At 48.0% G+C, this 24,831-nt stretch overlaps 1 protein-coding gene across 3 annotated transcripts in view; it reads right to left on the bottom strand.

Annotated features, from left to right (window-relative positions):
* Positions 1–24,552, bottom strand: part of ZHX3 (zinc fingers and homeoboxes 3) — a 51,721-nt gene extending 27,169 nt beyond the window's left edge. For all 3 annotated transcript variants that reach the window (XR_011328761.1, XM_069806912.1, XM_069806898.1), the window contains exons 1-2: positions 24,422–24,552; positions 5,262–5,368 (exon numbers count right to left, since the gene is read on the bottom strand). The gene's annotated coding sequence lies outside the window, so the exon portion shown is untranslated. The remainder of the gene's footprint in view (positions 1–5,261; positions 5,369–24,421) is intronic.
* Between the last annotated feature and the right edge of the window lie 279 nt (positions 24,553–24,831).

The raw sequence follows: 24,831 nt of genomic DNA, 5'->3' as shown, positions 1-24,831 counted from the left end.
AGAACTGAAAGCAATGCTAAAGAAGGCTTCTCAGCTCAAGGAGCAACCACCTTGCTAGCGCACGTCTGCAGTTATGCAGAGAGCCCCAGGATCTCACAGAGCACACTCTCTAGGCACCTATACAACCATTTACATGGATCATCCTGTTCTGTTTTCTCCAGGAAAACAGAAGAAAGGCCCATGAGATGGTTATGCTTTCCACTCTATCCAGGTTCTTCACACACTGGCTATGGAAAAGGGTACAGACCGCCTTCCCACTGCCACAGCTCCTGGCTGGAAGGGAAATGCTGTCACCAGCATGTTACAGAAAGGGAAATGAGGCACAAAGCAATTTTAAATAACTCGCCCAAGGTCACAGGAAGCTTATAGCAAAGCAAGTAATTGAACCCTGGACTTGTGAGTCCCCAGTCTAGTTATTTATCAGAGATCATCCTTTTAATGGGTCACCTATAGTCAGAAACCCTCCCAGTTTGCATACAAAAGCACTGCCAAGAGGTTATGCTGAATTATATTGGCACAGCAATTTATTACCAGTTTCCCTTCCAGCCCAACATGCTCAAAGGGTTGTTCTGGAAATAAAATAAAATAAAACTTGCACCATGTTTGGTGTGCTGGAACAGACAACTCCCCTGCAGACAGCTGAACCACCAAAGTGCTTGTAAGGCTCCAGATCAACCTGGGAGATGAGGCATTTTTCCTCTGCAGTTAATCGTGTTGTTTTGAAGGGTGGCCTCCTGTGAGTAAGCGCTTACCAGTTCCTGAGTTTCACCTTGGATTTGCATCTTCATTCACAAACATCTCTAGATGAAACAATATATTGCAGCCTTAGCACTGAGCCAAACATGAAAAAGCCTTTCCCTTCGCACAACACCTCTCCTTGAACCTGGCGTGCCATCAGTTTGTGTTGCTACAAAAACAACCGAATGCACTTCTTCCATGCTTTCATGGGCCACGGGCACGGTTCTTTGCCTTCCTAGAGAAAATTGGCCTACAGCATCTCTCAGCATACCCCAGTCCATTCACAGAAACTAGAAATGGCCTTTGCTGGAGCCTTCCCTACTCTCAGGGTACCCTCACCAGGCAGGGCCGGTTGAAGGCATCTCGGTGGCACCCAGGCTGACTGCTCCTGTGAGTCTGCAGCGTGGGGAGAGCTGCTGTTGGAGCCCCAGCAGTACCACCTCCCCACGTACCCCAGTGCCGCCTTGGGGGGCAGCTTGCCTCGCTCACAGAGCCCAGAGGAACAGCAGAGCCCGGGCTGCAGCACTGCTCCATGCCCTAAACCCCTCTGACCTCCAGCACGGGGAGAAGCCCACGCGCATGCAAACGGGAACAGGCATCCCCAAATCATTCTGATAAACAGATGCAATTTTTAATACAACAGACAATTAAACCACGTCCGTGGATATCTACAGCGCTCAGATAATTCTCAGTTGATGACAAACAGTGAAAGTGTTGGGCAATAGGTTTGGAAAGGGCCATGTAGGATGGAATTTGCCTTTCACGCAATACAATGCAGGCTGCACAGAGGGGCAGTCAAACAGTTAGTCCGGGTTTAGCCAAGACGTTTATGCAGCGTTTAAGCATCCAGGGGTCTCATCTTTCTGTGTACAAGCAATTTAATTTGTCAAACTGGTATTGTATACATGACCTGAGCAGATAGGTCAATAAGAAGTAAGAGTAGGAAGGGAGGGATGAGGGATGGGGATGCAAGGGCATCAGGAAAACAGCATCTGAGCTGCGAGTTGGGAAAATTTTACAGTTACGTGTACTGACTGGGGAAGATACAAAAATGAAAACAGAGGTAGACCGCTGCGGTCAGATCCCAGAACAGCTTCACAGCTCTACGCTCAGGGCTACAGCCACCTGCTTGGGGAACGATGAGCATTATTCAGTGCTAACCCCCAACCATCACCTTCATAGAGAGCACCAAACTCCATCGGCTCAACAGGAAGAGAGAAGAAAAAGAAAAAAAAAAGAGAACTTTGCCTCCACTAAGACTGTGTTACAGAAAAAAAAAAATGCCAAGCACTACCAAATTAAAGGGGTAGAGGTCAATTCTGCTTTGCAAAGCATTTGAGTGGGGAATTCTTTACTTTGCATTCCGCTGCAGATCTGCAGGTGAATATTTGCTCACAAGAAAAATTTCTCTCTCGGCGTGGGGAAATTAAATATATCTTTTCTCCATCTCTTCTTTACTGGCAGAGCAGAGGCAGCTGTTCAGTAGAATAGCTGATCACAGTCATATGAGCATGATAACCCTGCCCCTTTTTTGCTTTAAGGCTACTCACCAGAAGACCTTGCTGTCACTCCACAACACCTGACCATAAACCCTAGTGAGAAGCATGTTCAATGCTGTAGCTGGGACCAGAGATTTCATGCAGAGCACCCAGTTTTGTGAAAGCACCACACGCTTTGCACGCCATGGGTCCTGTCATCAGTACAACCACGCCATCTGACTGCCACGAACCCCTCAGCCCTCTGCAAGAACCAGTTCAGCAGAAGCACCTCCAGTAGGTTATTATCAACAAGAACCAACTAGCAGCCGTGGGCCTCCAGATCCATCTGCCCTAAACACAGGGCTGAAGAGACACGACATCAACTATGTCAAAAATTTGCTTGCTTTGAAATCCTACTGCTGCTTATTTGTGTTATAGGAGTACCCAGAGGCCTCAGCCAAGCCAACATCTGCCCTACAAAGCTCAGGCTGGAGAAGTGCATTTGCACATGTAATGGCCACCTCCATGTAGAGGACCCGCCCCATGGCCAGTCACAAGCAGCTCATAGTGTTAGAGTAGAAATAAATAACAGCCAGGTTTTGAGGAGACGAGGTGCAGCAGCAGGGCAGGCAGGCTATAGGAGAGCTCCCACAGAAGTGCTGGGAGCCAAGCCACCGGCTGGACATCGCGGACAGTGGTGTCCCTGGGGCTTTTCTAGTGCTCCCATAGCAGAGCTAAGCTCTGCCTCCCAGCAGCCAAAACACCCTGGTGAAAATGCTGTGCACGCAGCCGGACCGCACTCTACAAACCCCCACAAGGATATAGAAAAGGTTGTTAACCTAAACAGACAGGTCTGAGATTGATTCGTAGGAAGGATGAAATCAGGAGGTAAAAACAACACTTCCAACACACCACTGACACACCGAGCCCTTAATCCAACGGACTATTTACACGCCAAGAGCATTCCTCGCTGCTCTTACCTTCATCTGTAAGGTCTGAGACAATGACTGCTTTGGAGGAGCCTGTTTGAAGGCAACTGGCAGCCCAGGGAACAGCTGAGCATGAGAACTGGGATTTGCAGGAGGAAGAGTTAAATAATTGAAGGGACAACTAAGCACAGGTCACTAGATTTTGCTCCACAATCCAAGAGCTGAAAGTTGAAAACTCAAATAATTTCCTCCTTGAATGCATTAAATTCCAGTTTTCCTATTTCAAAGTCTTCTACTTGCTTCAGCATCCAGATATGCACTTCCCAAATGCACTGCTAGGAATAGGGTGTTGTAAACAAAGTTTTACAAAAAAGGAAGGTTAACACACAACATATTTTTCCCATTACTTCAATACATCCTGCAAGCTCTGCAAGCTTGGTAAAGAAAGAGTCTATTTAAAAATCTAGGGTGGGGAAGAATTAGCTCACCAAAACCATAAACAGATTTGCTTTGCACTTTCAGTCCAAGAGAAAAACAAGACAGGCTATGTGCATATTGATGCATACAATAGCACAATCATTTAAAAAAAAAAAAAAAAAAAAAGAATTGGGAGGGAGAGGACACCAGAAGAGGGTGGGGGCAAGGAGTGGACAGAAAGGAGCCAAGTCCTAGAGCAGAAATCCTGATTTTGGTTCTTAAAGCTCCCTAAGAAGGTATTGGAAAGCCTCCATGCACCAGCACAGGACCGCGAGCATGCAGGGAGGATGACACATGTTGCTACAGTGCCGTGATCCGTCTCTGGGTGCAAGCCCTTGTGTAATAAATGACATTGTTTTCTGCAGACGTAACACAAAGGAATCTTTCCCGCTTACCCAGTGACCTTCCACACCAAGCATCCAAATACATTATTACTATCTTTCAGTGGCAAATACCAAGGGATATAAAATTTAATTCCCTTCTCCCTACTCTCCCTCCAAAGAAGTCCCAACTCTGTTTACCAAGTCAGAGTGAAGCTACAAAAGCTCTACCCTCTTCCTCCTGCCAAATTCTCCATTTATAATGGTAAGACAACCCAGAGAGCAACAACGTTCGCTGTGTTTGCAAGATTACTGCCATAAGGTATCTGAGGACCCACCTAGTGTGTAATGAATGGAGGCAGCTTCAAGGAGGACAGTTCTCAGAAGGCTGAGGGTCAACGTGGATCCCAGCACAACACATGCTACAGCAGGGTCCGTTAGTTTATTCCTACCAGTTTAATAGACTAGATTTAGCCTGCAAAACTGGAATTGTGTCAGGAAAGCTACAGCAAACGGCATCAGTCCAGGTGTTGTACTCCCAATGCTGATTATTTAATAAAGTCTAGAAACAAGCAGTCTCCAGCCATGGCACAAGCTGGGTAGAAATCACTCTAGGGTTTCAAAATTCCCATTTCCATCAGGACACCGTCATTTATCACACAGCCATGAGTTGGGCGAATGAATTCCCTGCTAGTCTGCTCACTAAGGCTTAACCATAGAGCTTCATTTCTTACAAATAAAATGGCTTTGCTCTGGTATGAGCCCAATTTCTTCTTCAAAAATCTGGAATGGCGTAATGGAAAACTAGAGTGTTATTTACAAGCACACTTCTTCCATCCACAGAAGCCAAGGGGAAAACACATCGCTCTCCTGACCCCTCGTCCACAAGACGGGACAGATGAACATTTATTAAGTTATATGGATTCTTAGGGGTGGGGGGAAAAAAAAATAAAAAAAATCAGTAGACTAGCATAAAGACAGAGGAGCACCAGCCAGCAGAAGAGTACAAAAAGCACAGGACATCTGACTCTGTCCTGTCCAAAGCGTGATGTTCAGAAGCAAAAATATTGCCCCCTTCTCAGAGAGTCCTGGGAGCATAACCCAAGACCCGTACCGACCATGGAGCAGAGCAGGGCTCAAAGGTTAACGGAGCAAACCATTGTATGATCACTTATTTCAGCTCTCAGGCTAGAAAAGCCTTCATAGGAGAATCCTGCAATACACTGAAATACGCCAAATTTCTCTGCCCAAGCTACACAAGACAGAAATGTGCATGGTGCGCATTGTACATGGAGCCCGAGGTAGCAGCCGCGACCTACCTGCACGAGGCACCACGTCCTCAGCCTGTCATTCTCCAGTTCCTCCTCCGCGCTCGTGCGCATCTTTAAAGTGCCTGCAGTCGCTTCAGCTGCGCTGGGATTCAGGGCTGGAACAGAAGACGTTACACCAAAAATTACTCCTGCACCTCCGAAGGAGAAGGCGACCCTTAGTTAGTAAAGGCTAAAAGTAAAAATAAAACACTGATGAGTTTAGGGTGTCTTCCAGCTCATGCTATCTGCCCTGCCATGCTTCCACAGTACAGCCTCACTGAAGCATCCCAAAACACCCATCTTTGATTTTTTTTTTTCCCCCCACTCGATTAGCAAAGATATCATTTATCAGAAGTTAACCAAGTTCGCTGAATTAATCACCAAGCGCTCAGCTGTGCTGCTCTCAACCCAGTAAAAGTAAAAACCTCCCAGCTGCGGCATGCTGGAAACCAGGGATGCTGCTTCCCAGCTCTCAGCCACTACTCATGGGCTCAGTTCATTAACAGGACTGGAAATGGCGATGGCCGAGAAAATATTTAAAGAAGCGATCACAGCACCCTGACCGACACCACTGCAGTCTGCAGCTATATATAACCTCCAGCTTTGCTTGTAGCTGTGGGCTTCCTCTCTCCCCTCCATTTTCCTCTGCTGCCGTCCAGTCCCTGTTCCTTCATCCCCGGAGAAGCAGCAGAGCCAGCCCGATGTATTTCATAATTTCTAAACTTAACTGTCTAAAGGGATAACCAGCCAAGTGGATTTCTGGGATTAAGTTCAGACCAGGCCAGAAAACAGCATACTGAAAAACAAAGAGTCACCCTGGAAAAAGGTGAGCCAGAGCTCATAATAAGGATGAAAAATAAGAAAACTATGTTGTGATTCCAGAGTAAAGGAAAATTTGTGCTTGTGTGTTGCTCCTGCCCGAGCACAGCCAGCGACAGGTTCTCCTCCCCCAGCAACACGTCCCAAGTGTCTGTGCTTCAGCCAGCGCGTGTGCTCAGGCTAACGTCCCCTGCCAAAGCCCTGCTGATCTGCTGCTCAGTTTGGATCCTGCTGACCATACACTTTGCACACGACCGGTGAGTTTCTTTGATTAAAATAAGTAAGTAAATAAGTGGCATGGAGAGATTTCACCAAATAACTAGCACAGATGCATTACAACTTGGGAAGGTGCTCCCCAACCCCACCCAAAATCCTGCAGATAAGAAGCTTCCACTCTGGCCGTAACCACACAGACTGAACCCCAGCAGGAGTTAAAAAAGAAAAGAAAATTTAAAAAAAAAAAAAAAAAAAAAAAAAGGTAAAGGAATTGGACAAGTGTTGAAGGATGTATATAAAGGTTTTCCCTTGCTAAGCACTCGGGTGTCCCGACGCTCCCTGCTACAGAGCCATGCTTGGACAAAGCTTCCCCCAGACCCGTGGTGCTGGTTGCTGTATGTTAGTTGCTGTATGTTATTTTTCTGACTTAATTCACAGGAAACGCAAAGTGAGCACAAAACGGGGAAAATTCAGCCCCAAGTCTGGCAAATCACAGGAGTTCAGAGAACAAGAAAAAAATGCTTTAAATGCCTGCTGGATGCCACAGCTTTTTCTTTTTTCCTTTCTTTTCTGTTTTTTCTCCCCTGAAATGAAGGGAAGGCTTATTCTGAACCAATTAGGTTTCAACACACTTGGAAAGATCCCAGTGTTGAATGCCGGGACCTTGACATAACAGGTGACAACCTTTTCTATGCCAGAAAAAGTTTAACATATAATAAGAAACAAATATCAGACTGCTGATGGAGTGGGTTTTTAGTCCAGTAATTCGTGTAAATGTCCTGTAACAACTTGCACAACACTACAGTCTCCCAAATGAAGTGATAACAGCACAGCCCTGGCTGCTTATCTGCCACTCATCCTTCAATAACACTACCGCTCCTCTCCCTTTATTACACGAGCTCTCTCCTCTACAGTAGGTTTAATATCATTCACACACTCCTTTAGGGATTCAACATATGCCTAAGACTTTAACAAACAAGATTTTGTGATCCTTGGAGCACCTCAGTTAAGAAGAGTGACCTTGATCACAGCACTCTGAGCAGCTTGGCACTTCCTGAAATTAAACATGGTTTAAATAGAAACTTAAGCTGGAGGCAGAGAAAAATCTGAGTTTCCCAAAACCTTGTTCTGAAATATGGAGCAAAAACCCTGCAAATTTGGCACCATGAGCCACTATTACCCTGGCAGCTCCTCCTTGAATTGCCTGAAGTTGCTGCTTCAAGTAAAATAATATAGGAGAGAGCTGGGGCAAGGGAGCAGGGGTTGGGCTTTCCTCCAAGCAGCACATGCAAACAGTTCAGCTGCTTATCCCTGAAACTGGAACAGCAACAAGGATGACCAAGGCATGCTTTTTTTCCTAACTTCTTTCAGATATTAAAATCCCAGCATCTGATAGCCATGATACACTCAGGTCTCCGTCTCAGGGACTGTCTGCCAGAGCCACTGATGATCATTACCATCCCACTGACATCCTTTCCAAGTCTTAAGGTTTCCTCAGGCTTGACTGAGCAGCTCAAAACCTGCAAACAGTTCAAGAACGGAGAGTATGTTCCCCAAATATCAGACTCGACACAGAGAATACATCATCCTCATATACCTGGGGGTTTAAAACCATAACACCTGAACCAGCTGGGACAGCGGGCTCATGAAAAGTGAGGGAGAAACATCAGCCTCCCAGCAGCATCCCTGTGCAGGGATCCACTGAGAGTCTGTACATTTAAAAGTCAAAACCCTTGCAAAGCCTCAAGAATAGAGATTGTTCTGTTTTCCTTTCACCTGGCAACCCCATCTCAGATTTATTTATTTTTTTAACAGCTGTTAGCTCCCTTCTTGCTCTCTTTTGGGTTTTTTTTTTTGATGCAGCTGGAAAGGGAACAAGGCTGCCCCAGAACAAAGCCTCCTTGGAGAGCAAAGCCTGGTTCAACCTGATACTCACACAAGCAGACAAGGCAGCCCCAAGCCCGGCTCTCGGCACACTGCCCTGCCGGAGGTCGGGCTGAGGAAGAGCAAAATGATACAGAAAAAGATGAAAACAATTCCCCTGCCTGCCAGTCCCCAAAGGGGACTCTTTGGGGTATGTTTCTTCACATTTTCTTGCTGTTCCCAGGACTGGGAAACAGGCACTTTGCAAGACTCCAGCTTTGGCAGAGATGGGCACCTGCCTGTGGTGCCCACATGGACCTTCCTGCGGTCCATGGGGCCTTCTGCCCCAAAAGCCAAGAACATGGCAAGGTTTCCTTACGATGCTGCTCCACATCCTAACATCCCTAACAAAACAAGTCTTTTGGTTCCCTTCAATGAGCGTTGCAGTCCAGTTTACAATAGTTATGATTTAGCAGCTCTCACAGATTGTCTTGAAGTTGATTAAAGATGGTTGTTAGATCTAGCAAGGAGCAAAAAGCCCATTTATAACTTGAGACCCAAGTTGATTTGTGTAGATCTAACAAAAAAGGTGATGTGCAGTAATGCACAGTTGCAGCCAAGGAAGAACTAACTCTCTTATCCAGCCTGAGATTTTGCACCCTGTTTGCAAATCAATAGCACAGATCTGCTCCCTGCTCTTGACTATAAAATAGTTGCTCCCTACAGAAAAAAAGGGAAAGTGGCATCAGACTGGCATCTTTGATAAGACCGTCGAAGGAAAGAGTGTGCAGAGGATGCTGCAGAACACTGTCCTGACCTGCAAAGGATGCGCATGGAGGAAACACTTCTCAGCCATGTGGGACCTGAGACAGCCCAGCAGAGACTGTCCGGTCCTGCAGGCTCCACTGCGTGAGGGACGCTGTTTCAAAAAGGTTCCCATTCCCAAAGTACAATTAAAGGACTCACAAGTTACCATTTAGGATCTCTAAAGTGGCTGTTTCTATTTCTCCAGTATTTACACAGTGCTGGTAACTTGCCTCTACTGATATTTCTTTAAAGAGAAATAGCTGTACTAAAGTCAACATCACTCACACCCCCTCTGTCTCTTCCAACTCAAGTGAACCAGAAAGGCTGTATCATCGAGAGAGGCAAGTCATACAATTTAATGTCCATAACATTCAATTTTAGAATCAAAGAGCATAAAATATTTCTAGCCAACATCTGCTTTTGTAGAGAGGCATGCAACTTATGTTATCTTTAGTTGCCTCAATCTTTTTAAGTGCCTGAAAATTTAAGCCCCAGAACATCATTTGTCATCTCTTGCTTATTTTAGACTGAAAACAGCCCTTTCTAGCCTCACCACTCCAAGCCAGCACTGTAGGAAGGGAGCACAGGAAAGCATCGAGACAACTCCCACTTGTAGGAGAATAAACTGCACCTTTCATTGTGCAAGAATGATCATCAAGAAGTATCAGAAAGATATTTCCAAGCCATTTTCATCTTCCAGCAACTGATGCTCCACAAGCTCTTCAGACCATTGAATTCAGTTGTTACTTTTAGGGAAAGTATTGCACAATATTTAATCTGAATTTTTTTCTCTACCATTTTAGGACCCTGATCTCTTGTCCTATCCACTGTGAATTCAAAAAGCAAACACCACCTTCCCTTTTAGGCACCTGAAGATATATTTCCTCTCTCCCTCTTACATTCTCTAGAGCCAAACAACTCAGGTTTGTTCAGACCAGTGGTTTCTAGACCTCCAGTTCATCTCCTTACAACTCTCTGGACCTCCTCCAGCTGACCTCTTCTCTCCTGCCAGAACCAGAAGAGGACACCTTCCCCCAGCCTTCCGCACTACACACCTATCTATTCAGGGATGTTTATTTTTAGCTAAGGAGAGATGAGTTTTATGCCCAATCTTCAAGAATTTACAAGCAGATAAAGACATAGTCCAATTCACGTCTATCTTAGTCATTTTTTCCATTGCAGAGAGAAGGAATTATGGAATATTCTTGTTAAGCTAAAAATTCCTATTGCAGAGTTTTAAAAATTTTAAATCCTATTCAGGTTGGATTTTTAAAAAAAGAGATATACGCAGCATTGAGCATTAAAGCTCAGCAAACGATAGTCAGCTTCTTGCTCCAAGAAAAGGAAACAACAGAGCAGACTCCCACTCCCCTCCTTTTCATTTCACTGCCCACAAGGATGCTCTGAGGACCACAGCGGACACAAATACCTAAATTTTACTATCTTTTATTTGAGAGCAGAAATCACCACTTTGTTACATGTTTTATACAAGGCGTAAACGGGGCCCTGATCATCTGTGTGATTATCCAGTTCGGCTGAAATAGAAGAGCTCTGGTTTCCCTTTTGTCCAAAAATCTCAAGCCTACAGCATCCCGCAGGATGTGGGAAGCTGCGGTTCTGTTCCTGCACTGCCTGGAGGGTTTTGCATCGTTAGCTCCAGCTCCTGCTGTGAGCTGGGATATTCTGGGATGGGGAACTCTGCCAGCCCCCTGGGATCTGCTTTCCATGCTGAATAACATATCTAAACAGTCAATACGTTCAATAACTTATCTGAACAGTTCCTCTGCCCTTATCTCCAGCCTCTTCCAGCTGCAATTACTGGTCCCGTTCACAAATGGTTTGTGGGAGCAAGGGGACAACAAAAGCAAAAGTAAGTTTTGTCCAAAAAAAATTCCCTTTGAACAAGAAGTCCTAAGTATGCTGGGACAGGCAGCACTGCCATTAACTCAGGATAAAAAAGCCTGGGAGCCAGCAGTGATGATTAATATGATGGACCTCATCGCTTTCAGCTTCCGCACGCAGCTTGGCTAAAGCCAAAGGATCCTATTTTTTTCTGGTGTGCAGACCTTGTGAACTCCACAGTTAGCAAAGAAAAACCACACTGACAGTTTTTACACTGTCCACAATATCTTTTTAAGGTGATTTGTCATTTAAACTGTCAGTTTGAAATCTAATCATTTTAAAAAATGAATAAAATATTATGTATTACATTCATAGGCTGCAACCACTGCCAAATTCCTCTGACAATTTTTACAGGATTATAATCACATTCCTCTTTTAATGTTTTATTCTCTTGCTTCTGTGCCAAAGAGATGGGAAAGAGAGTAAATGGCTACTTAAGAACAGTGTATGACAATCCAAACCAAAACTGAAAATGGAGCAAAGCGCCACGCTCCCCCTCCTCGGGGGGGGGACACTCAGCAAGAGCATCCTTAGGTGTTGGCTGTAATGCAACAGCCAAAACACTTTCAGACACCAGTGTAATTTTAAAGCAGGTTTTCCCATGAAAAATCCTTTTTTTTAAAGGAAAAGCATTTTTAATTGAGGCAAATGCATGGGAGGACAACCTTTATGTTTCTGCCTTTGAGAAATACCCTGCTCTTGCAGAGACCAGAAACAGCTCAACTCAACACTGGACACAAAGGGAAAGTCAGTGGGACCCAGAGCAGATACAGGAGCTGAGCACCCCACAGCCCCCTCCCAGAGGCTATACATCCTCCCTTACTACTGTCTTTGCTGCTCAGAAACCCTACTGCCTTGTCTTCTCCCTGAACTTTCCTTCTATTTGAGGTGGAACAGATGAACGGACCCATCTTTGGTCTTCCCAGTTTGCTCTTCCCACTACGAATGAGCTCTGTCTGAGCAAACGGCTAGTTGGGTCCCGATCCCAGCTCCTGCAGAGACCTGGCTGGTGCTCAGCTGGGGAAGAATTACACAAAACAAGGATTTCAGCAGTTCTTAGTCAGAACCTAAATGTCTTCTTTTCCCCAAAAAAATGCCTGGAGCACAACAGTGCTCGTTTGTACAAAGAGGACAAACAAAATTGTCTAGAAATGGAAGAAAACCTTATTTGCCCAAATTAATGGGCAAATTTTACAACGTGAACAGAATAAAAGTGTTGGGCTTGTTGGTTCCCCCCCCACCCCCCCGCAAGGCACTTTTTTTTTTTTTGCAGGACAGTGTTCCTTTATAGAAGCATTCTTCTGAAAGCACTTCTCCCCTGAAGCTCCCCCTCCAACAGCTACTGTTACAAATCTGTGATAAAAGACGTATTCAGCAGGGTTTGGCACATAAATAACACCCAAACTGGCATTGCCAAAGCCTCGCAATTTTATCACGAGCTTCAAAATATTTGGCGAAAGAAAAGATGCTTTTGCAGGGAGCATCAGCTACGAAAAGCTTCAGCTCCTGGGGTCATGAGAACCTCAGATTTCATCTGGAAGAAAAAGAAGAAAGCAAGCTAAGCATCTAGACGTGATTCTGGAGGAAAACTCTCAAGCAGGAGTGCAAATGTGATGCAGATTTTCAAGGATTGATGGCCAAGCAGAAGGAACCTTTGATGGATTATCAGTTGGTTTGATACAGCTTCAGGATTCTGCAGAATCTCACTGGTGACTTTGGAATATTTGGGCAGGGGGAACCATGCTGTGAACTTCAGTCCTGGAAGCACCATCAGAACAAATGCTTTGCAAACAGAGGGGAGAGCAGCTGTCCCCAGTGCCATTGTGCTCTTCGGCCAGTGCTCAACTACATGCACGGGAGCAGAGCCACAGAAATCCTGCATGGCTGGAAGCACGGACTTTGAAGCTCAGCTGAACAGGGACGCTTTGCTCACCTAGACAGGGTATGTGTCCATGATCTAGCCATTTAACCCTGCCAAAAAAAAGCAGGAGGTCTTGCTCTGCTCTTCCTCATGCCCCACATCTCCCTATCTTTGCCCCTGCGATCTCTCCCTATCCCTTAGCACATGCCAGACTTCTCCAAGTGCTTCTGCACCAGCAGAAAGCCATTTCCTGTTATCCTTAACCTTCAGATCAGATCAGCTCTCACACAACCTCTAATTCAAGTTTGCAAGGGAAATATAATGGAAGTAAGACCCCATGCTGGCTCAGTAGCACGGCAAGGCAGGTCTATCAAAGCCCGGGGGGATGTGCAGGTCCTAATGGAGGAGGACAAGCCCCAGTTGCATGGACAGAGAGCTTTGCTTTTTCTGTAGAAGAGAGGCTGAGTCTACAACACAACAAGTATGTAACACCTATAGGGTATCTTTGCAGGGACATATGCACACACACCCAACAGCAAACACAGCTCTTCTGTCCTGCTGCTCTTCCCATCCGTGCCAGACACAAACCACAGTCAAACCAGACCCAGCATCCACAGCGCAAGGGAAAAGAAACATCTCAGCAATGAATAGATTTCAGCTGGAATCTCCCAGGAGATGGTATTAAAATGAAGGGGGGAAGAAATAAATAAACAGAGGAGAAAAGAATCAACTTGCCAGTATCAGCCATGCCAACTTCTAAAACCGTGAGTCAAGCCCTGAACACTACAGCACCAGCTCCCGGTCTGGGATACTGGGAAATAACCAGGCTAATGTGGGGTGGTGAAAGGAGGGCATCTCCTTACCCCTCTCCACCCAAGAATTCCTGTTTTCCAGCTTTTCTCCATAACAGTGAAGCTCTAGAGGTCTTTGTTCTTTAAAAAGCTGTGATTTTCACTGAAGTCCCTGGTTCTGAGTGCTAGGCTTTAATCCGAGTGTCAGACATCAGGAGATAGTGATGGTCTGCAGGAGCTGGCCACCAGCCGAACCCTTTTCCAGCCAGCTCAGCTGGGGTCTGGATTTAGGAATTCACACTGATGCATTCAGGAAGTACTTCCCAAAATGCAGAGTTTAACCCCAAAATTGTATCATGCAGCAGCAAGCACAACGTTATGATACTCTATAAATACATCACTACATACCACACTCACCAGGTCCAGCTCTAAATCTGGTTCACCCATCAGTCGCAGAAAATATAAATATTCTTCCTGGTTTTCGGTGCAATATTCCCAAGCTGCTCCAGAGAACCTATGGAGTCACTAAGCTATAATTAGAGGTTTATTATAAAAGGTGTTTGGGATGCCTGTCATCACTGAAGGACACTCTGTATTTAAGATACCCTTAACACACGTAGCGGCAGTGGGCCGGCTTTTGGGCTTTCATTTAAAAAAAAAAAAAGCCAACTTGTTTACTCACCTCAAGTGACTTTTCTTGGTGTCTGCTTTGCGAGAGTATTTTCAGCCTCTAACTTGATTAATGGTATTTTAAAAAGGCAAAATGAAAAAGCCATCAGTGAGGTGGTTTAAAAGATACACTTTTATCCGTAGCTCATAATGTGATTACCAGCTAAATCTTGCTTTTCACCAAAAAAAAAAAAAAAAAAAAAAAAAAAAAATTAATCGGGGGCAGGACGTGCACATTCACTCATTCGTTATTGTAGGATTGTTGACACTAGCTTTTATTTTTAGAAAAACATGAAGTGTGGAGGGGAAATGAAACAATGCGATACTTCTTTGAGACCGTCTCTAACATTAGGAAAACATGCAAAGAAAATACCATAGTGATCTGCTTGCATACCTTCCCACAGAGTGCCGGGCTTGAATTTATAAAATAATAAATACTGTTTCAAAGCACTTGGACTGAGCTGACTTTTTAAAATTTTTTTTAAATAACATCTGACAACATCACCATATCCTGAGCCTTTGGGAGGGACAGGACCCAAGAGCCACACACCGGGGATGCTATGCTCGCTGGGACCTGGTCTCCCTCCTGGCTCCTGGCTGTCACACCATGGAGTGACCCTGGGCAGCTCCCATTCCCCACACCAAAAATAGGGGGGCACACTGGATCACCAGCTTGATGCCAGAGTGAGCATTTCACATCGCAGGCACCTCCAATTGCCCTAATCCTGCAAACACCTTAATAAAAACATTGGTCCATTAAACACACTGGGATTTCTCGCCTTTGCGGCACAGTGTGGTACGCTCGTATGCAACGCTTGTAGGGCCAGGGTTTCAGCAGATGATCCCCTGCATTTCTAAATAAAATATTTTTAGGCCTACAAGCACCAAGCTATATCACAACTTAGCAAATGTTGCTAAAATTAAGTTTAAGCTGGAATGAAAAAGCATCTCTGAAGTGATGTTCTGGTTCAACACCTGGTAGCAGTGTCACCTGTGCTTTGCTGATGGAAAGTAAGTCCTGAGGGAGAGGTAGCCACAGCCAGGAGATGACTGGGGCTGCTCTAGGAGGGGAAAAACATCATTAGGAGATAAAATCATCTCTGCTAATACTGAATGTGAATTCAGGTGCGTAATTACAGCAGCTGCCAGGTACAGCTCTGCAGAGGTGACTTTTTCTGGTGCTGTCTGGACACGACACCATGGAGGTATCAAGGCAGACGGAGGATTTCTCCAACCACCCACCTCTGGGGCTGGGGCAGAACTGGCCAAAAAAAGCAGCAGAGGAAGACAGGGCAGAAACCAGCTGCAGATCTGTGGTAAGAGGGTACCCAGCTCCTGGATGCTCTGAAATCGCCCCTTCCCAAATGCTGACTTCCATCCATCCCTTCAAAGCACAACAAAATATCTGGCAGCTGCATGGATGCACAGTAATCACAGAAACAAATTTCACTACTAATGGCCTCCAGTGGACTTATTTTTGCATCCTGCAGCAAAGGACCACTGCAAGGGAATGTTTTCTTCTTCCAGTAGACTATTTACTGTCACACACCTACATAAAATTATGGATCTTTGACTTAAAATTTCTCTTTCCCTCCCCAAAAAGGCAACTGACATTGAGCTTCTCAGTTGCAAAATTAGCAGTACTTTGTATCTGCAATTCAGCTTCAAGAACCTCCCTCAACTCTTTTTTATAATCACATGGAGAATAGCTACAGCGCACATACCATTTTTCACTACATTGAGCTTGAGGAAAATTTAAGACTTCCTCCCCGCCCTGTCTTCTTTTTAATGGGAGATGTGATTATTGAAATTAATTCGGAAAATAGTCAGCATTCACCAATCAGCTCAGCAGTTTGGGTTTTCTTCATCTGCTGGTTACATGCTAATTATTGTACTGGTGGGATTATTTCCCATTCACATTTGGAATTTACAACACAGTAGGGAATTGATTAAATTAGAAGAAAAATACCAAAAAATAAAGAAAGAAATCTAAGACATTTTAAATTCAACATCGTTTTTTTTTTAATTTTCTTCCAAGTCTCATGCCCACAAGGACCTGACAAACTCAACCCCAGCAGAACAGATGCACAAGGCAGCGTTTCCGAGCATTAAAAACCAGAGCAGCAATGACATCCCCAGAGTAGACACTTTGGGAAGGCAAAGCAAGCTTTCCGTGTTCATCAATATCTCTGTTGTTCACAACATCCTCCGCTGCCTCACACCGACTGTACCCTTTTCCATGTGGCCAACATTTGTCACTAAGGAGGAAAACCTCCCCACGTGTGGGAAATAAGCCCCCATGTCCAAGCCCAGGACTCCAGCAATGCTGAAACGCCCATGCTGAGGTAGGAACTGGGGTTTGCCTGAGCGGGGAGCAGAGGTGGTGATGGCAGACACGTCCCATGATGGCCCCTGCCCCATCAGCAGATCTGATGGACTTGGGTGGCTTCGTCCTCCCCCCCAGAAGAGCAAGAGGGACAGAGCAACACCAGTCCACAACACCCACCAGCAAGGGTGGCTTTCTCCAGCTATCAGGTCTACCAGCTAAGCGCAGGTCCCTGACACAGACCCTCTTTTGAAGGTACCTTGCAGAGAGATCCCTAATTTTGCTACGTGAATCTCAAATAATATTTACCACCTCATTTCACCCAGGCAAGCATGTATGCCAGTATTGCCAACAGCAGGGCTTTGAGCACACAAGGGACTTTGTGTTGGCCTTACAGCACTGTTTATTTGGTGGTTACCCCTGAAAGCAAGGGCTCCTTCTCATCCCCTTCCCCAGCTCCAACCGTTCTGTTGAAAACTACAAAAAACCCGACCCCCAACTAACAAAAACAACCCCAAAACCTACCCTCGGTGCCAGAGAAGATCAAAGTAGGAGTATGAAAGCCTTCAAGTTCCTTTAAACAACCCAGTCTCCTGCTCCCCACCCACTGCTGGGCACCCACAAGCTGCCCTGAGGCCTCCCCAGAAGGTGACAAGAAAAACAAATGTCCTGCAGCCCACAGACCTGCAATGCCGAAGGGAATCAACACCACCCAGAAAACACGCAGGTGTCCCCCGAGCAGAAAATAAGGTTGAAAAATCACATCTAAAGAACAGGCCTGACGAAGCAGCGGCACGGACCAGCTGCCAGCCCAGGCAGGCCACCAGGGTTGCTCACGGTGTGGTTTATTTGGCCGCCATCAGAGGCACCCCCAGAGCCCCCAGCTCAGCCCAAGTGACCCCCCCCGGAGTGGGCAGGACGGCCGGCTGCCTTCAGCTTCCCCTGGCGCAGGCAGGAGTTTCAGCTCAGGCAGGCACAGCGGGGTCGCAGGCAGCCCTGGCTCCGGGGGGACATGGCTGCCGCTCCAGCTGGTGCCTAGGCCCCCCCGGGCAGGGAGGCTGGAGAAGCCCAGCTCCAAGCTGGATGCTGGGGACAGCATCACCCGAGAAGCAGGGTCCCCATGGGTGGCATGCAGAGATGTGGGCATCTGCCTGTGGAAACGGCTGACCTCCTAAGGGCTGGTGGGGTGGCAGAGCCAGCACTCCTAAATTAAGGCAGAGGGGGATCGGGTGCTTGCTGTGATCCAGACCGGCAAGAAAAGGATGCTAGCAAAATTAGGATAGCATGGAGTAGCAAATGGAGCTGGGGAAAAGGTCAGGTCCAGGTGGACATGGCAGCAAGAGGGGTTTTGCACAATTAACCCCCAGTATGCTGGCTCCAGAGGTGCCTCCTCCAAAGCATCTTAATTTCTAGTGCTTTTATAAGTGCTACCGTGATTGCCAGGGCCAAATCTCCAACCTCCAGAAATAGTGCTGGCGCACAGCAGAGCAAACACGGCTCAGCACCACCAACCCAGGCTGGGTGAGCAGGGCAACACCATGCCACTGCGACAGACATCAGCTGTGGAGGGAAAAAAGCTAAACGCAAAGGACCTGCAAACCTGCAGTGGTTGCTACATCACCCTCGGTCTCTGTCTTTCCTGCCTGTAAAGCAACGTGAAAATGCCAGACACTGGACCAGGGCATGCAGGCTGCTATTTAAAACACCCACTGCACTTTATGGTACACACACAACCGGAGGAGTGGAGCCCAACAGGTGGATTATGGTCTTAATGAAATATTCACATTCATCTGCTTGCTCCAAGTCCAGACCACAAATCTGCTTCCCCTCTGTTAGCACGGCCGAGGGGGTTTTTGCCTGGACTTTTGTTTTTAAATTAGTTCTGCCTCGGTAAAACAGAGACACTCCCCTTGTCTTAAATATTTTCCAACATGGAAGTGATTCCTAGCAAAGAAAGAAAGAGCAGGATACATTTCAGAAGAGGAGTCTGCATTTACATGCCTCTTAAACCAAAGCACAACACAATAGGCTCACATAACCTCCTGCACACATTTCAGGATGACTTGTCTCTAATGACCACCCTCCAACTAGGAACACAAGTAAGAGCCAATTAACCTTAATGCAAAGAGTAAACACACCCACCTTGCCAGAGCTGCAAAAAACCACACGTCAAGAAGCCCTGTTGATGCAACATCCAGCCTGTCAAAGTCTCCAAAGCCACTGAGCACCATGCTTGAAGTGCTGGTTTAGAGGTGACCACCTCTACAATGTTGACCAGAGCCAAAAGGCATGATGCAGGCTGCAAAAGAAAGCCTGGCACATCAGCTACCATCGAAGGATGAAACGGTCCTTGTGCTACCAGTGCCCCAAGGCAGGACCTGGAGCCACCAGGAAGGTCTCCAGCCATTGAAGCCTGCCCTGAGCACAAGCACGAGAAGCCAGCGATATGGTTGGATCCTTCACACAGAGACCTAAGACCTTAGTTCATTAAACATGCTACACATCAAAAAGCATCCAAGACAACCTTGTCTCGAATGTCCTCTTACATAAAGTATACTCCAAGTACTCTGGCGTGCTACAGCAAAGACCCTTGCTACACCAAGAAGATCTGGAGATGAAGAGCTACAGGATCAAGTATCCAAGACCTCAAGCTTAATTTTTGTCCTCTTAAATTAAACTCTTTATTCTTACTATTTTGAGAGCGATCCCGCTTTGAAGAGACACAGACATCAACTGATTCCTGATTATTTGGGGAAGACAGAAGAACGAGTTCCGCCAGACAGCAGGGCACAAGCTTTCGGCAGTAACCTCACTCTCCATCTGTGGGACAACCCAAATATTGGACTTACTTTCCAGAGAGACACCAGCAACACCACGACTGGGGCTGCAGGACAGGAAAGTGAACCACCAGTATGACCATTTTGTTAAGATTTGCTGTATTCTAGGAGTTTTGGTTTTAAATTGATTTAGGCAGTTGACCCCACCACTGACCTGAACTCCTCTGGAGAAGAAAAAATACCCCCCCAGCTTTCTGATAGCACCTGGATATAAAAAGTGTCACAGCTTCTGATTTACAGCACTGCAATTGTAGAGCACGAGTCCATAGGAAATGCACAGACTTCCAGATGGAGAGGTGGACAGGACTGATTACATACAATTATTAATGTGTGTCTCTCTCTACACCACTGGAAAAAGCACCGAATATGCTTAAAAAGAAACAAAGCAGGGAAAAATAAAATTACTACCTATTCAAGTATTTGTGCAATACTGGCACGACACCTTAGGGAAATAAATATTAGCTTGACCTATTTCTAAAAGAGAAGTTTTTATAAGTTTCATGAAAACCTCTTTATTTATCAAAGCATGAGAGCAGAGCAGGCGTGAGCATCCTGCACACCAAGCCAGGCTCCAGGAGCGACTAGCTCCCTTCTTGTCCTCACGGAAGCAAACTGATCCCCTTTGTACCTGTAGGACAAAAAAGTCAGCCTGAAAACAGCCTCAAGACACTTACTCAGGAGAAAAAGAGTTAAAAGATGCAGAGAGCTGGCTCACTGGAAGCCCCTTTCAACTGATTCATCTGCCTCTTGCCTCAGTGAACTTTAAAGTGCTCGCTCTTTCAACCTGTCCCACCCAGGCTCTTTATTAAGGACACTGCCGGCCAAATTCCAGGGCTCATTCCCTACCCTATTCCTGACACAGCCCTCTCAAGCATCTCTGCATTAAAAGAAAAAACCCCAAAAGCTCTTCCCCTTGAGCAGCCCAACAGCACAGCAGGCAGGGAAGCCCCATCACCCAGACTGAATTTTCTGAGCATTACTGGGCAGGAGTGTTTGGGTGGAGCTATAATGGAAACTTTTGCAACCTTAACACCATGCTATTTTATTTCATTTTTTTCCCCAAGCAAGTGCTAAAACACATGGGGGGCCTGGCTGGAGTGGCGAGGGCAGCACTCGCCTTCAGTAGGAGGAACATTACAAAAGCCATCACTGCAATTGAACACACAGTTTAGAAGGCTCATTCTCCAATATTTCTATTTCTAAAAATAAAGTAGGAATAAGGAGGGAAGTGCACACAGATTAAAAGGGAGTTCAGTTAAACATCACCCTATCATGCATGTAGAAAAAGGAGAAGGTACCCCCACACAGCGTCCCTCCTGAAAGGGGAGAAGAAAGAGAAACCACAAAGTCTTTGAAACACATGAGAACATCCTCCACACAGAGATGAGCCATGGCTGCAATGGCTGTGACTGCATCTGGTGACAACCCAACTGCTTCAGCTCTGCTCTTGTGCCATGTGTCATCACCGGCTTCTCTAACTCCACCGCAGTCCTCATCCGACCAGGGCTTCTCGAGTGACTTCACTTCACGCAAACTCACTCTATTTGCATTTTAAGCATTGTTATTCAGAACATTTGTCCAGAAAAAAAAAAAAAAAGAAAAAACAAACAAACAAACAAGGGGAAAAGCACAAGACTTCTCTTCTTTCTTCCTTTTTAATTAGAAACATCACCCCTCTTCTACTCAACGAAGCAGAAAAGCCATCACAGCTGCAAGAGGGAGAGATGCTGCAGACCTTCACCACAAAGACCACCAAGCACCAGCAACAGGATCTTCTCCAAATTAGCCTCTGTAGCAGGACTAGACTCATTCCACCTGGAACAGGTGCCTAAGCTACAAAACATAATCATCCTGGGCTCCTATTCAGTTAATACAAAGAGACAGGCATCTCAGTGATTCAGAGTCTGCACGGTACGAATCATCCTTAGGACCAGCAGGGTGGGGGGAACCTGGACCTGGCTCTGGGCTCCTGCTCTCCCAAGCAAATCCCTCTATTTCAGGGCCATGCCAGCTCCCTGCAAGGACGAGGGTGACAATAACTTACACTAACTGTGAGCAAACCAAGGACCTCTCCACGGGATGAATCTCCCTCATGCTTTTTTACATACAAACCAGGTGGAAAAGACAGAAAGGGAAAAAAAACATCAGGAGATGGGAAGCAAGGGACCCGCTGCAGCAAAGCAAGCAGCAGCAAGCCAGCCCACGCAGGTTTGCCTGCACAAGCCGGGAGGGCTGAGCAGGACAGTGGCGTGAGGGGGAGATGTCTGCTCCCATCTTCTGCCTTTTGTTTGCACAGATTTCCACAGACCCTCAATTATTTGTTTCCGCTCCCAACAGTTTTCTGGGGGAGCTAACGCCCTGCCTGCGTTCAGCAGGCAGCAGACAGCCCAGTCCCTGGAGGGGATGAACACGAGCGGGTCTTCCAGGGCTCATCACTGCCCAGAATACAGCCCCACGTTTGGAAATAGCAAGTGACGCACCTACGCAACAGCCTCGCACGCAGCAGCGGGCTCCTCGTGCCCACTAACCCAGAGAAGGCTCCTGGGGGACCGAGCCACTGCCGTGCCCTGCAAAGGATGCTGCCTCTGGACCCATCCCAGCACACAAACAGGGAAAGGCTTGACAAGGGACAAATGCAGACCCCCGTCCCCGGGTTGGACTGTAAACCCAAGTTGTGGATAATTCCAGGAGCTACGAGACAAGCTGCTTTTACGTAGTAACACCATAGTAACCGAGGTGGATGATAAAGCTTGCATACACAAGGGCACCACATTTTTGGAGGGGAGGAAGAGGAGGTCAAAATAGAAGGAAAGAAAACCTTCCTGCGGAGCGAGGGGACACATTTGTATAAAGGAGAACCGAAGCCACACTGCTGTTTAAATCTCCTCCCACTGACAACCCAGATGGCTCTTCCTACCAGCCCAGCTCACCTGCTCCAGGCTTCCCCGCTCCCGGCTGTCAGCACTGCCTGCATCGGTCCTTGCACTTCCCCAACGAAAGCCAGCAGCCCCCACGGGGCTGGTTTTGCTTGGCTTTGCAACAAGGGTTTTATTGATAGAGATGTGCTCCTGCGAGTGACTTTGGGGCTTCAAGTTACTACAGCTTTCTTACGGTAGCAAGAATTGCGGAGGCTGAGCCCTGTCAGAAAAACCTATGCTAAACCCCAACCCATCTATAATATAATTAACAGAAGCTACAGATTAGGTTGTCTCTGAAGCAAAACACAGTCCAACAGCCTCCTCTCTCCCACCCCCAAAGGTGGGTCAGGACTCCAAAACTGTGTGGGCATCCATGTGCTGTGAGTTACTGGGATGAACTAAGAGGAAACAATGAACAGACTGGAACAGTCCGCTCCCTCTTCTCAGCTACACATCCCAAGTTGTAAAATACATCAAGGTCACGGACCCAACCTAGTTAATAGAAGTTATCGTTAAATTGCTGTTTTCTTCTATGGTAAATAAAATGCTTCTGATCATCTGGGGTTTTTTTCCTCCTCCTCATCTCTTAAAGAGAAATTAGTCTAGAATAAGCTGTTCCAAATAATGAAGTAAACTTCTGGCTTCCTATCCGTGGAGAATCGTTCCTTAGGACACCGCAATCCTCAGTTGGGGACTGCAGCCGGAGGAGGTGGTCAGGGAGACCAGCAGCAAAACCCTCCCTGCCCAGCTGGAGCCACCCTCCCACGCTGGGCAGAGGGGAAAGCCCACAGCCGGGCAGAGCCCACTCCCTTAGGGGAGCAGAAATGGGAAAACGCAGCTCAGGATGGGCTTGTATATGGCTTTTTTCCAGATATATCAGTCGGCCTAACGAGACACATCACCCACCTCTCCCCCAAAAGTTTCCCATCTCGTAACCAGAATAGAAGAGGACCCCTTGGAAAAACCTTATTGCTCGAGTCTCGAGGGCACAGACTAAGCATGCCCTGAACCAGGGGATAGAGTTTAAAGCCCCGAGCACGAACTGCGTAGTCACTTCTCAGACACGCCAGCCATCCAAGCAAACACGATGCCCAAGGGGCGCGTGCCCACTCTCCGCGTTGGACCCGCATCCCCCTTACCAAAACGTCTCCGCTCCCCAAACCCGCCGCTTGGAGCGGAGAGGCCTCAGCCCGCTGGCACCTGGCCACACGTCCGGCTGCCACCGCAGGAGCCCAGATCGGGAGCTGCCATAGCCCAAGCAGGACTTTACCCCGGCAGCACAGGGGTGCGAGGTTAAACCACCGTCCTCAGCCAGGCAACAAAAGCACCGAACGGGAAATCAGGACGGAGGGATCTGGGGTTTAGTCCCAGCTTCGCCACAGATTTCCTACGCGGCCCCGGGCACCTCACTTAGCAGGGGCTCGGTTTTCCTACCTGTGTGAAGAGGGAGATGCCATCTGCTCACATCCCTGTTTGTCCCAAGACCAGGCACATTAAACCTGGCACCGTTGCAACACCAGGAGCCACAAAAAAACCCCCACTCATGACCAACCCTCCTAACCTCCAACTGCGACACGAGTGGGGTCTGCCGCCCCTCAGTCCCCGGAGCAAGCAGCCAGCAAGGGCTGGAAAAAAGGACTTTTTTCCCTCTAAAGACCCAGACTAAAGAAAACAACAACAAAAAAAAAACCCAACCCAGACTGCCCCAAGGGAGAGGCAGCCGCGTCCCGGGCAGCCCCACACAGCCGGGCGCTCACGCAGAGCTCCCTCAGCGGCCGGGCGGCCGCCGGCAGATTTTTAATTTAATTTATTTTAATTTAAATTTTAATTGCTGGCGAGCCGGTCGCAGCAAAGGGCAGCGCAGCTCGCCGGCTCCCCGGCCCGCGGCAGGGCTGGGCGCACCGGGGCGGCGGCGGAGGTGGGGGGGGACGGACAGACGGACGACAGGGACGACACGCGTGTCCCGACCCCCGGGTGGGCGCCCGGCAAGGGGAGGGGGCCGTGGGAGCGCCTCGCCCCCGGCCCCCCGCACCTGCCCGGGGTCCGCGGTCCCCGGGGGCAGCTCCCGCGGAACGGGGCGGGGGGGGGACGACACCGCGGCGGCGAGGCGAGGCGAGGGGCGCGGGACCCTCCCCGCCGCGCCGGGCGCTCGGCACTCACCCGCGGCAGGTCCCCGGGCCGCCGTGGCGGTTCGGCTCGGCGCGGTCCGGCGGAGGCCCCGGCCCCGGCGGCGAGCGCGGGGCGGGCGGGGCGGGCAGCGCAGCGGGGCGGCCGGGCGGGCGCCGCCGAGCCCAGGCATCGGCGGGGGGCGGGGGGAGCGCGGGGCGGGCGGGCGCGACACACACCGGCATTAGCCAGGCTCCATCGCCGGGCTGGGGGGGGGGGGGGGGGGGGGGGAGCGGGGGTGACGTCACCGGAGCCGGGCCGGGGCGGGGCGGGGCGGCGCGGGGCGGTGCGCGCGCTTGCGCGCGGCTCAGCTGGCGGCGGGGCGGCGCGCGCGGGGTACCGGTCACCGGGCGGCTGCACCGGCCGCCTGCACCGGGGAGGGCGGTGCAGCGTTGGCACCGGCT

Source organism: Haliaeetus albicilla, chromosome 2, assembly GCF_947461875.1.
Source record: "Haliaeetus albicilla chromosome 2, bHalAlb1.1, whole genome shotgun sequence".
Taxonomy (NCBI): Eukaryota; Metazoa; Chordata; class Aves; order Accipitriformes; family Accipitridae; genus Haliaeetus; species Haliaeetus albicilla.
Note: the sequence above shows the minus strand (reverse complement) of the source record. Positions and strands in the feature narration are given on the sequence as shown.